Below are 12,595 nucleotides of genomic sequence, written 5' to 3' on the forward strand. Positions count from 1 at the left end.
TATTAAGTGGCTAACTGCAATTTCTCCTATTATGGAAAATTGTGTCTATGATAAGTCCACTTGGTGTATACATGGTTTAATTTTTTTTCTACCTGACAATCTTGGAGTCAGTGACCCAAACTAACATACTGTTTTATGTTCTAACATATGACAGAAAGGCAGCAGATAGAAAAAACTTCATATACTCAGACTAACATTGACAACAATACTTGGAGTCATGGTAAATAGGCTACTCATACTTTCCCTCACCAAGTGCATTATAGACATTTGGGGATTTGTAAGAATTAATTTAAAGGGATTCATTTTATGTGAGATATGTGTATGTAAAATCTGGGTCATTGGAAAGCAAATCTTAACTGAAGTATTTAGTACACACAGTATAACAAAGTATGTATTTCAAAGTCCAAATAAATGAAATAGTTCATGCTAATTGTCCCTCATCTTTATACCAGAATCATGAAGTTTGTCTGCACAATACATAAAGAAACATCTCAGTACCCTTTCACTCTTCCACACTCTCTATACCTACCAGGTTAAGCTTCTGTTCTCTTCTAGCATGGTTAGAAAGTACAGATATGTTCACCTTATTGTACCAGGTCTTGAGACAAGATCAATATAAATAGTGACATTTAAGAGTTTTTTGATAGAGTTATTCATGGAAAAAGAAGAACATGTGTGCCAATTCACTACAAACATAAAAACGAAGAGCTAGAAGCACTGGATAATTATTGACTGCACTAGGACCTGGAAGGCTAAATGCACAAAGCTCAACATTATCCAAATTGGTTTAATTTATCTTAGTCTGTAAGTACTTCCAAAAATTAATGTTGGAAGTATAAGAAAAAAATGAATGTCAATTTTCAGAATTTTTGAGGTATATTTTCCTTTACTCTAGAAAAATTCCTGAGTACTGCTTCCTTCCTTTACTACTATATATGAGTCAAAATATTTATGTGATCAGAGACAAAAAAACATGTCATTTTTATGTGTTTTAAGAGGCATTTGTTTTGTACTGTATTTATCAAGGAATAAATGTATTAAAATTTTCCAATATGGGCCCAGCAAGAAAACTGGAAAATATAGATGAAATGGATGGTTTTTCTAGACAGATTCCACATATGAAAGTTATATCAAGGTTGCCACCGCGGAGAGCACGTGGGCAGCACCCCTTGAGCAAACTTGAGCCTTGGGACCACAGGTAAGACCAACTTTTCTGCTGCAAGAGACCTGCCTGATGATCTCGGGACACACAGAGGCAGAATTCCTCTAGGACCGGGCACCTCCTGTGTTTACCGGAAGTCCCACACCCGCGGATCCCGGCCTGCAGCAGCTCTCTGCTCCCAGACCCCGTGGGAGAGAGACCTCACCGCCTGGTCAGGTGGGCACCCCTGAGGCTGCAGAGTGGAAGAGACCACCAACACTGCCCACCCCTGCCCACATCCCTGGCCCAAGAGGAAACTGTATAAGGCCTCTGGGTTCCGTGGGGAAGGGCCCAGGAGCGGCAGGACTGCTGCGTCTGAGACACCACTGGAACCTGAAGGAAACAGACCGGATAAACAGTTCCCTGCACCCAAATCCCGTGGGAGGGAGAGCTAAACCTTCAGAGAGGCAGACACGCCTGGGAAACCAGAAGAGACTGCACTCTGCACACACATCTCGGACGCCAGAGGAAAACACCAAATGCCATCTGGAACCCTGGTGCCCTGAAGCTCCCGGAAACGACAGCGCAGATCTTCCTGGTTGCTGCCGCCGCAGAGAGCTAGTGGGCAGCACACCCCGAGTGAACTTGAGCCTCGGGAGCACAGGTAAGACCAACTTTTCTCCTGCAAGAGACCTGCCTGGTGAACTCAAGACACAGGCCCACAAGAACAGCTGAAGACCTGTAGAGAGGAAAACCTGCACGCCTGAAAGCAGAACACTCTGTCCCCATAACAGGCTGAAAGAAAACAGGAAAACAGGTCTACAGCACTCCTGACACACAGGCTTATAGGGCAGTCTAGCCACTGTCAGAAATAGCAGAACAAAGTAACACTAGAGATAATCTGATGGTGAGAGGCAAGCGCAGGAACCCAAGCAACAGAAACCAAGACTACATGGCACCATCGGAGCCCAATTCTCCCATCAAAACAAACATGGAATATCCAAACACACCAGAAAACCAAGATCTAGTTTCAAAATCATATTTGACCATGATGCTGGAGGACTTCAAGAAAGACATGAAGAACTCCCTTAAAGAAACACAGGAAAACATTAATAAACAAGTAGAAGCCTACAGAGAAGAATCGCAAAAATGCCTGAAAGAATTCCAGGAAAACATGAATAAACAAGTAGAAGCCCATAGAGAGGAGACACAAAAATCCCTGAAAGAATTCCAGGAAAACACAATCAAACAGTTGAAGGAATTAAAAATGGAAATAGAAGCAATCAAGAAAGAACACATGGAAACAACCCTGGATATTGAAAACCAAAAGAAGAGACAAGGACCTGTAGATACAAGCTTCACCAACAGAATACAAGAGATGGAAGAGAGAATCTCAGGAGCAGAAGATTCCATAGAAATCATTGACTCAACTGTCAAAGATAATGTAAAGCAGAAAAAGCTACTGGTCCAAAACACACAGGAAATCCAGGCCTCAATGAGAAGATCAAACCTAAGGATAATAGGTATAGAAGAGAATGAAGACTCCCAGCTCAAAGGACCAGTAAATATCTTCAACAAAATCATAGAAGAAAACTTCCCTAACCTAAAAAAAGAGATACCCATAGGCATACAAGAACCCTACAGAACTCCAAATAGATTGGACCAAAAAAGAAACACCTCCCGTCACATAATACTCAAAACACCAAACGCACAAAATAAAGAAAGAATATTAAAAGCAGTAAGGGAAAAAGGTCAAGTAACATATAAAGGAAGACCTATCAGAATCACACCAGACTTTTTGCCAGAAACTATGAAGGCCAGAAGATCCTGGACTGATGTCATACAGACCCTAAGAGAACACAAATGCCAGCCCAGGTTGCTGTATCCTGCAAAACTCTCAATTAACATAGATGGAGAAACCAAGATATTCCACGACAAAACCAAATTTACACAATATCTTTCTACAAATCCAGCACTACAAAGTATAATAAAGGGTAAAGCCCAACAAAAGGAGGCAAGCTATACTCTAGAAGAAGCAAGAAACTAATCATCTCGGCAACAAAACAAAGAGAAGAAAAGCACACAAACATAACCTCACATCCAAATATGAATATAACAGGAAGCAATAATCACTATTCCTTAATATCTCTCAACATCAATGGCCTCAACTCCCCAATAAAAAGACATAGATTAACAATCTGGATACACAACGAGGACCCTGCATTCTGCTGCCTACAGGAAACACACTTCAGAGACAAAGACAGACACTACCTCAGAGTGAAAGGCTGGAAAACAACTTTCCAAGCAAATGGTCGGAAGAAGCAAGCTGGAGTAGCCATTCTAATATCAGATAAAATCAATTTTCAACTAAAAGTCATCAAAAAAGATAAGGAAGGACACTTCATATTCATCAAAGGAAAAATCCACATAGATGAACTCTCAATCCTAAATATCTATGCCCCAAATACAAGGGCACCTACATACGTAAAAGAAACCTTACTAAAGCTCAAAACACACATTGCACCTCATACAATAATAGTAGGAGATTTCAACACCCCACTCTCATCAATGGACAGATCATGGAAACAGAAATTAAACAGAGACGTAGACAGACTAAGAGAAGTCATGAGCCAAATGGACTTAACGGATATTTATAGAACATTCTATCCTAAAGCAAAAGGATATACCTTCTTCTCAGCTCCTCATGGTACTTTCTCCAAAATTGACCATATAATTGGTCAAAAAACGGGCCTCAACAGGTACAGAAAGATAGAAATAATCCCATGCATACTATCGGACCACCAGGGCCTAAAACTGGTCTTCAATAACAATAAGGGAAGAATAACAACATATACGTGGAAATTGAACAATGCTCTACTCAATGATAACCTGGTCAAGGAAGAAATAAAAAAAGAAATTAAAGACTTTTTAGAATTTAATGAAAATGAAGGTACAACATACCCGAACTTATGGGACACAATGAAAGCTGTGCTAAGAGGAAAACTCACAGAGCTGAGTGCCTGCAGAAAGAAACAGGAAAGAGTATATGTCAGCAGCTTGACAGCACACCTAAAAGCTCTAGAACAAAAAGAAGCAAGTACACCCAGGAGGAGTAGAAGGCAGGAAATAATCAAACTCTGAGCTGAAATCAACCAAGTAGAAACAAAAAGGACCATAGAAAGAATCAACAGAACCAAAAGTTGGTTCTTTGAGAAAATCAACAAGATAGATAACCCCTTAGCCAGACTAACGAGAGGACACAGAGAGTGTGTCCAAATTAACAAAATCAGAAATGAAAAGGGAGACATAACTACAGATTCAGAGGAAATTCAAAACATCATCAGATCTTACTATAAAAGCCTATATTCAACAAAACTTGAAAATCTGCAGGAAATGGACAATTTCCTAGACAGATACCAGGTACTGAAGTTAAATCAGGAACAGATAAACCAGTTAAACAACCCCATAACTCCTAAGGAAATAGAAGCAGTCATTAAAGGTCTCCCAACCAAAAAGAGCCCAGGTCCAGATGGGTTTAGTGCAGAATTCTATCAGACATTATCCAAACTATTCCACAAAATTGAAACAGATGGAGCACTACCGAATTCCTTCTATGAAGCCACAATTACTCTTATACCTAAACCACACAAAGACCCAACAAAGAAAGAGAACTTCAGACCAATTTCCCTTATGAATACTGGCGCAAAAATACTCAATAAAATTCTGGCAAACCGAATCCAAGAGCACATCAAAACAATCATCCACCACGATCAAGTAGGCTTCATCCCAGGCATGCAGGGATGGTTTAATATACGGAAAACCTTCAACGTGATCCATTATATAAACAAACTGAAAGAACAAAACCACATGATCATTTTATTAGATACTGAGAAAGCATTTGACAAAATTCAACACCCCTTCATAATAAAAGTCCTGGAAAGAATAGGAGTTCAAGCCCATACCTAAACATAGTAAAAGCCATATACAGCAAACCAGTTGCTAACATTAAACTAAATGGAGAGAAACTTGAAGCAATCCCACTAAAATCAGGGACTAGACAAGGCTGCCCACTCTCTCCCTACTTATTCAATATAGTTCTTGAAGTTCTAGACAGAGCAATCAGACAACAAAAGCAGGTCAAGGGGATACAGATGGGAAAAGAAGAAGTCAAAATATCACTATTTGCAGATGATATGATAGTATATTTAAGTGATCCCAAAAGTTCCACCAGAGAACTACTAAAGCTGATAAACAACTTCAGCAAAGTGGCTGGGTATAAAATTAACTCAAATAAATCAATAGCCTTCCTCTACACAAAAGAGAAACAAGCCGAGAAAGAAATTAGGGAAACGACACCCTTCATAATAGACCCAAATACTATAAAGTACCTCGGTGTGACTTTAACCAAGCAAGTAAAAGGTCTGTACAATAAGAACTTCAAGACACTGAAGAAAAAAATTGAAGAAGACCTCAGAAAACGGAAAGATCTCCCATGCTCATGGATTGGGAGGATTAATATAGTAAAAATTGCCATTTTACCAAAAGCGATCTACAGATTCAATGCAATCCCCATCAAAATACCAATCCAATTATTCAGAGGGTTAGACAGAGCAATTTGCAAATTCAACTGGAATAACAAAAAACCCAGGATAGCTAAAACTATCCTGAACAATAAAAGGACTTCAGGGGGAATCACTATCCCTGAACTCAAGCAGTATTACAGAGCAATAGTGATAAAAACTGCATGGTGTTGGTACAGAGACAGACAGATAGACCAATGGAATAGAATTGAAGACCCAGAAATGAACCCACACACCTATGGTCACTTGATTTTTGACAAAGGAGCCAAAACCATCCAATGGAAAAAAGATAGCATTTTCAGCAAATGGTGCTGGTTCAACTGGAGGGCAACATGTAGAAGAATGCAGATCGATCCATGCTTATCACCCTGTACAAAGCTTAAGTCCAAGTGGATCAAGGACCTCCACATCAAACCAGACACACTCAAACTAATAGAAGAAAAACTAGGGAAGCATCTGGAACACATGGGCACTTGAAAAAACTTCCTGAACAAAACACCAATGGCTTATGCTCTAAGATCAAGAATCAACAAATGGGATCTCATAAAACTGAAAAGCTTCTGTAAGGCAAAGGACACTGTGGTTAGGACAAAATGGCAACCAACAGATTGGGATAAGATCTTTACCAATCCTACAACAGATAGAGGCCTTATATCCAAAATATACAAAGAACTCAAGAAGTTAGACCGCAGGGAGACAAATAACCCTATAAAAAATGGGGTTCAGCCTGAGATTACACCTCACACCAGTGAGAATGGCTAAGATCAAAAACTCAGGTGACAGCAGATGCTGGCGAGGATGCGGAGAAAGAGGAACACTCCTCCATTGTTGGTGTGATTGCAGACTGGTACAACCATTCTGGAAATCAGTCTGGAGGTTCCTCAGAAAATTGGACATTGAACTGCCTGAGGATCCAGCTATACCTCTCTTTGGCATATACCGAAAAGATGCTCCAGCATATAAAAAAGACACTTGCTCCACTATGTTCATCGCAGCCTTATTTATAATAGCCAGAAGCTGGAAAGAACCCAGATGCCCTTCAACAGAGGAATGGATACAGAAAATGTGGTACATCTACTCAATGGATATTACTCAGCTATCAAAAACAACGACTCTATGAAATTCATAGGCAAATGGTTGGAACTGGAAAATATCATCCTGAGTGAGCTAACCCAATCACAGAAAGACATACATGGTATGCACTAATTGATAAGTGGCTATTAGCCCAAATGCTTGAATTACCCTAGATGCCTAGAACAAATGAAACTCAAGACGGATGATCAAAACGTGAATGTTTCACGCCTTCTTTAAAAGGGGAACAAGAATACCCTTGGCAGGGAAGAGAGAGGCAAAGATTAAAACAGAGACTGAAGTAACACCCATTCAGAGCCTGCCCCACATGTGGCCCATACATATACAGCCACCCAATTAGACAAGATGGATGAAGCAAAGAAGTGCAGACCGACAGGAACCGGATGTAGATCGCTCCTGAGAGACACAGCCAGAATACAGCAAATACAGAGTCGAATGCCAGCAGCAAACCACTGAACTGGGAATAGAACCCCCGTTGAAGGAATCAGAGAAAGAACTGGAAGAGCTTGAAGGGGCTCGAGACCCCATATGTACAACAATGCCAAGCAACCAGAGCTTCCAGGGACTAAGCCACTACCTAAAGACTATACATGGACTGACCCTGGACTCTGACCTCATAGGTAGCAATGAATATCCTAGTAAGAGCACCAGTGGAAGCGGAAGCCCTGGGTCCTGCTAAGACTGAACCCCCAGTGAACTAGACTGTTGGGGGGAGGGCGGCAATGGGGGGAGGCTTAGGAGGGGAACACCCATACGGAAGGGGAGGGGGGAGGGGGATGTTTGCCCGGAAACCGGGAAAGGGAATAACACTCGAAATGTATATAAGAAATACTCAAGTTAATAAAAAAAAAGTTATATCAAGAACAGGTAAACTTTCTAAACAGGATTTAGTTCAGAATTCTACCAGATTTTCAGAGAAAACCTGTGAAGAATATTCCCCAAACTACTCTGTAAAATAGAGACAGAAGGAACACCACCTAATACGTTCTATGAAGCCACAATTACTCTGATACCTAAACCACACAGGGACCCTACCAAAGAAGAGAAAGTCAGACCAAACACATTTAGGAATACTGAAGCAAAAATACTCAATAAAATTCTTTATTCATCATCACAGGGATGAAAGGTTGGTCCAATATAAAAAAATCCATTAACATAATCCACCATATAAACACACTCAAAGAAAAGATTCATATGACCATCTACATAGATGCAGAAAAAGCTTTTAACAAAATACAAGTGCCCTTCATGTTAAAACTATTGTATAGATCAGAAATTCAAGACCCATACCTAAATATGATAAAAGCAGTTTACTACAAACCAACAGTCAACATCAAATTAAATGGAGAGATACTTGAAACAATCCCACCAAAATCAGGGACAAGAAAAGGATGCCCACTTTTCCCATATCTTTGCAATGTAGTACTCAAAGTACTAGCTAGAATAATAAGACACAAAAACAGATCAAGGGGATACAAATTGGTAAAGAAGAACCAAAGTTATCACTATTTGCAAATGATATGATAGTATACATATGTGACCCAAAAAATTCTTCCATAGACCTTCTCCAGCTGATAAACAACTTTAGCAAAAGTGCCCAGATATAAAATTAACTCAAAAAAATCAGTAGGTTTCCATTATACAAATAATAAACAGGGTGAAAAAGAAATTGGGGAAACAACTCCCTTAACAATAGACCCAGATAATATAAAATATCTTGGGGTAACTCTAACCAAACAACTGAAAGATCTCCACGGTAAGAACTTCAAGTCTGTCAAAAAAGAAAACTAAGAAGATCTCAGAAAGTGGAGAGATTTTCCAGATTGGCAGAATGAACATAGTAAAAGTTGCCATCCTACCAAAGGCAATCTACAGATTCAATGCAATCCCCATCAAAATTCCAACACAATTCTTCAAAGACATGGAAAGAGCAATATTCAAATTCATCTGGAAAAGGAAAAAAATACCAAGAATAGCAAAAAGCAATTCTTAACAATAAAAGAGGCTCGGGGAATCACCATTCCTGACCTCAAGCTTTACTACAGAGCAATAGTGATAAAAACTACATGGTATTGGTACAGAGACAGACAGGTTGATCAATGAAATAGAATTGAAGGCACAGAAATAAAACACACACTTACGCACACTTTATCTTTGACAAAGAAACCAAAAATATACAATGCAAAAAAGAAAGCATCTTCAATAAACGGTGCTGGTCTAACTGGCTGTCTGTATGTAGAAAAATTAAAATAGAACCATATTTGTCACCATGCACAAAGCTCCAGTCTAAGTGAATAAAGGACCTTAACATAAAACCAGGTACCCTGAATCTAAAAGAAGTGAAAGTGGGGAAGAGCCTTGAATTCATTGGCATGGGGAAATTTTTCTAAACAGAGCTCCAATGGCTCATGCTCTAAGATCAAGAATTGATAAATGGGACCTCATGAACCTGGAAAGCTTCTGTAAGCAAAGAACATAGTGAATAAGACCAATCAGCATCCTACAGATTGGGAAAAAAGTCACTAACCCCACATATTATCTAGAATATATAAAGAACTCCTGAAGCCAACCACCAAAAAAAAAAAAAAAAAAAAAAAAAAAACCCAACCAAAAATGGGGTATAGAACTAAACTGAGAGCTCACAACAGAAGAATTTTGAATGGCTGAGAAGCACCTAAAGAAATGTTCAAAGTCCTTAGTGATCAGAGAAATGCAAATCAAAACGACCCTGAGATTCCACCTTACACCCGTCTGAATGGCTAAGTTCTAAACGTCAGAAAACAACATATGTTGGGAAGCATATGGAGAAAGAGGAACACTCCTGCATTGCTAGTGGGATTGCAAACTGGTACAACCATTCTGGAAATCAATTTGGAAGTTTCTCAAAAATTTGGAAATAGACATACCTAAAGACCCAGCAATACCACTCTTGGGAATATACCTAAAAGATAGTCCACAATGCCACAGGAGCACACATGCCACAGTGTTAATAGCAGCCTTTGTGATAGCCAGAAGCTGGAAGCAACCCAAATGTCCCACGGCTGAAGAATGGAAGCAGAAAATGTGGCTTGTTTAAACAATGGAATACTACTCAGCTATTAAGAATGAGGACCTTCTGAGTTTTGCAGGCAAATAGATGGAACTAGAAAATATCATCCTGAGTGAGGTGACCCACTCTGACCCAAAAGGACATGCACGGTGTGTTCTCACCAATAAGTCGATACTAGACAAAAAATAAGGGGGTTGGGGATTTAGCTCAGTGGTAGAACGCTTGTCTAGCAAGCGCAAGGCCCTGGGTTTGGTCCCCAGCTCCGAAAAAAAGAAAAAAAAAAAGGACAGAATACCCAGGATATATTCCACAGAATTCAAAAAGGTCAACAAGATGAAGGGCCCAAGTGAGGATACCTCAGTCACACTTGGGAGATAGAAGAAAGCAACTACAAGTGAGGGGAAGGAAAGAGGGTCAGTGGAGAGAAAGGGAATAGTGTTGGGGATGAGGGAAACATGATCTGGTGTTGTGGAGGGGGGGAAAGGACTGAATCCCCGAGAGACATAAGAAAGAACAGAAACAGGACACCTCAGGAGGAAGGAGAATGTTCTAGAATATACCAGAGACCTGGGAAGTGAGAGACCCTCAGGACTCAAAGGGGGAACCCTACAGTAGGGAGAAGGATCTTACTGAACTTACCTCCAACAGAAAGACAAGACAACAAATTAGGAATCGGGATGCTATCCCACAAAGCTCTGACCCATAATTCTTCCTGTCTGAAAGAAATTCAGGGATGGAACTGGAGAAGAGCCTGAGGAAAAGAAGGTCCAGTGACAAGTCCAAAGTGGGATCCACCTCAAGGGGAGGCCCTAAGACCTGACACCATTACTTAGGCTATGGGGCGCTCACAAAAGGGACCTATCATGACTGCCCTCTCAAAGACCCAACAAGCAGCTGAAAGAGTCAGATGCAGATATGTGCACCCAACCATGAGCATAAGCTGCCGAGCCTTCCGTTGAATTAGGAAAGAGCAGGAGGAAACAGGAGGAAAAAAGGTGGAGGGCAAACCTGTAGGAGGACCAGCAGACCTCTCCCCTGAGGTTACATACTGGATCACCAAGGAGGCAGCATACACCATCTGAGATGAGGACTCCAATACATATACAGCAGAGGATCCCTGAGTCTGGGTGTACTCAGAGAAGATGCACCTAAACCTCAAGAGACTGGAGGCTCCAGGAAGTTTAGAGGTCTGGTGGTGTGGGTGGGGTGGGGATATCCTTGTGGAGGAGGACCTTGGGAGGAAGTATGGGATGTGGAACTTTTGGGGGACAGGGAGAGTAAACTGGGAGGGGAATAATATCTGGAGTATAAAAATAAATGAATAATTTTGATTTCCAATAGACGTATAATCAAACATAATTGTGTCATATTTAGTGTATATAATTCAAAGCAATTCAAATCACATATTACTAGAAACTTAATTTTTTCAGTTTTAAATTAATGATTACTTTAGAATTTATCATATAATGCATAATGTCTACAACCATAATTTCACTTTATAAATTCATGATAGGTGAATTTATAGGGCACCCACGCGTATCAGCCAGGCCCCGCAGGCGGGACTGGGTGTGGCGGATCCCCGCCCGGCAGTTGGGCAGTGGAGCGGCTCGAAGGCCGCGAGTTCGAGTGCCTCATGAAGAACCATTCGGTGACCATCGGGCGCAACTCTTCGCAGGGCTCGGTAGATAAGAGCATGGGCCACTAGAGCTTTCATCTTGTCGCGCCACCTGGAGATCTTCACATCCCCGGCGGTGGCCACAGAGCGGCCGTCCCGGAACCCACACAGCCCCGGCCAGACCCGGGCTGCGACTTCTACCTAAGCTGTTTTGGCAAGAACTGCGTGTTCGTGTACGGGGTGTTCCAGTGGCGGGGGGCGCCGCCGCTGCAGCTGCCACGCGTGTGCACGTTCAGGTTTCTGAGCACAAATATCAAAATAACATTCACAGCCCTATCCAGAGAGAAAAGAGAGAAGCAGGAAGCACCTGAGTCACCGGTGAAGCCTGTGCAGCCACACATCTCACCCCTGACCATCATTCAAGACATGGTGGCCCTCCTCATCAGCCCCGTTCCCTCCCCCACGGGAACTATCACTGCTGCAAAATCCTGCCCATCCAGCCCCCAGGGAGCAGGATTTTAGGGTACAAAATGGGCTGTGTGATACCATCTGACCTTAATTTAACAGCTGACAATTCACACCAAGAAAATGAAAAGGAAGCTTTAGGTGGAGACAGCCCAAATGATGACTCAAAACCACCTTATTCCTATGTACAATTGATAGTACAAGCAATTGCAATGGCTCCTGATAAACAACTTACCCTAAATGGGATCTATACACACATCACTAAAAACTATCCATACTACAGGACTGCGGACAAGGGCTAGCAGAATTCAATTCGCCACAATCTCTCTCTGAACCGTTATTTCATCAAAGTGCCACGTTCCCAGGAAGAACCAGGCAAAGGCCTTACGTCAGTAGGAGAGGATACACCTAGACATCCAATGACTTTAGGTGCCCAGGTGATTTAATACGTGGGAGAGGGGTGTCCCGCACCTCAGTGGAGAATAGAAGATATGAGGGGAGGGACTATGTGGGGGATGCTGGGTGTAGGGGAAAGTGTGATCAGATGTAAAGTGAATGAGTAAAAATTAATGGAAAAAAGTAATACAAGAATGTCAATATTTGTAAGATAGATGACTGCAAAGGGAACCTAATGAGTTAAATGAAAAGCAGCA

At 41.2% G+C, this 12,595-nt stretch overlaps 1 pseudogene; it reads left to right on the forward strand.

The window, feature by feature from the left end:
• The first annotated feature begins 217 nt into the window (after window positions 1-217).
• On the forward strand, window positions 218-12,388 carry Foxk2-ps2 (forkhead box K2, pseudogene 2; annotated as a pseudogene).
• Window positions 12,389-12,595: the final 207 nt, after the last annotated feature.

The sequence above is a fragment of the Rattus norvegicus genome, chromosome 8, assembly GCF_021556685.1.
Source record: "Rattus norvegicus strain SHRSP/BbbUtx chromosome 8, alternate assembly SHRSP_T2T, whole genome shotgun sequence".
Lineage (NCBI taxonomy): Eukaryota > Metazoa > Chordata > Mammalia > Rodentia > Muridae > Rattus > Rattus norvegicus.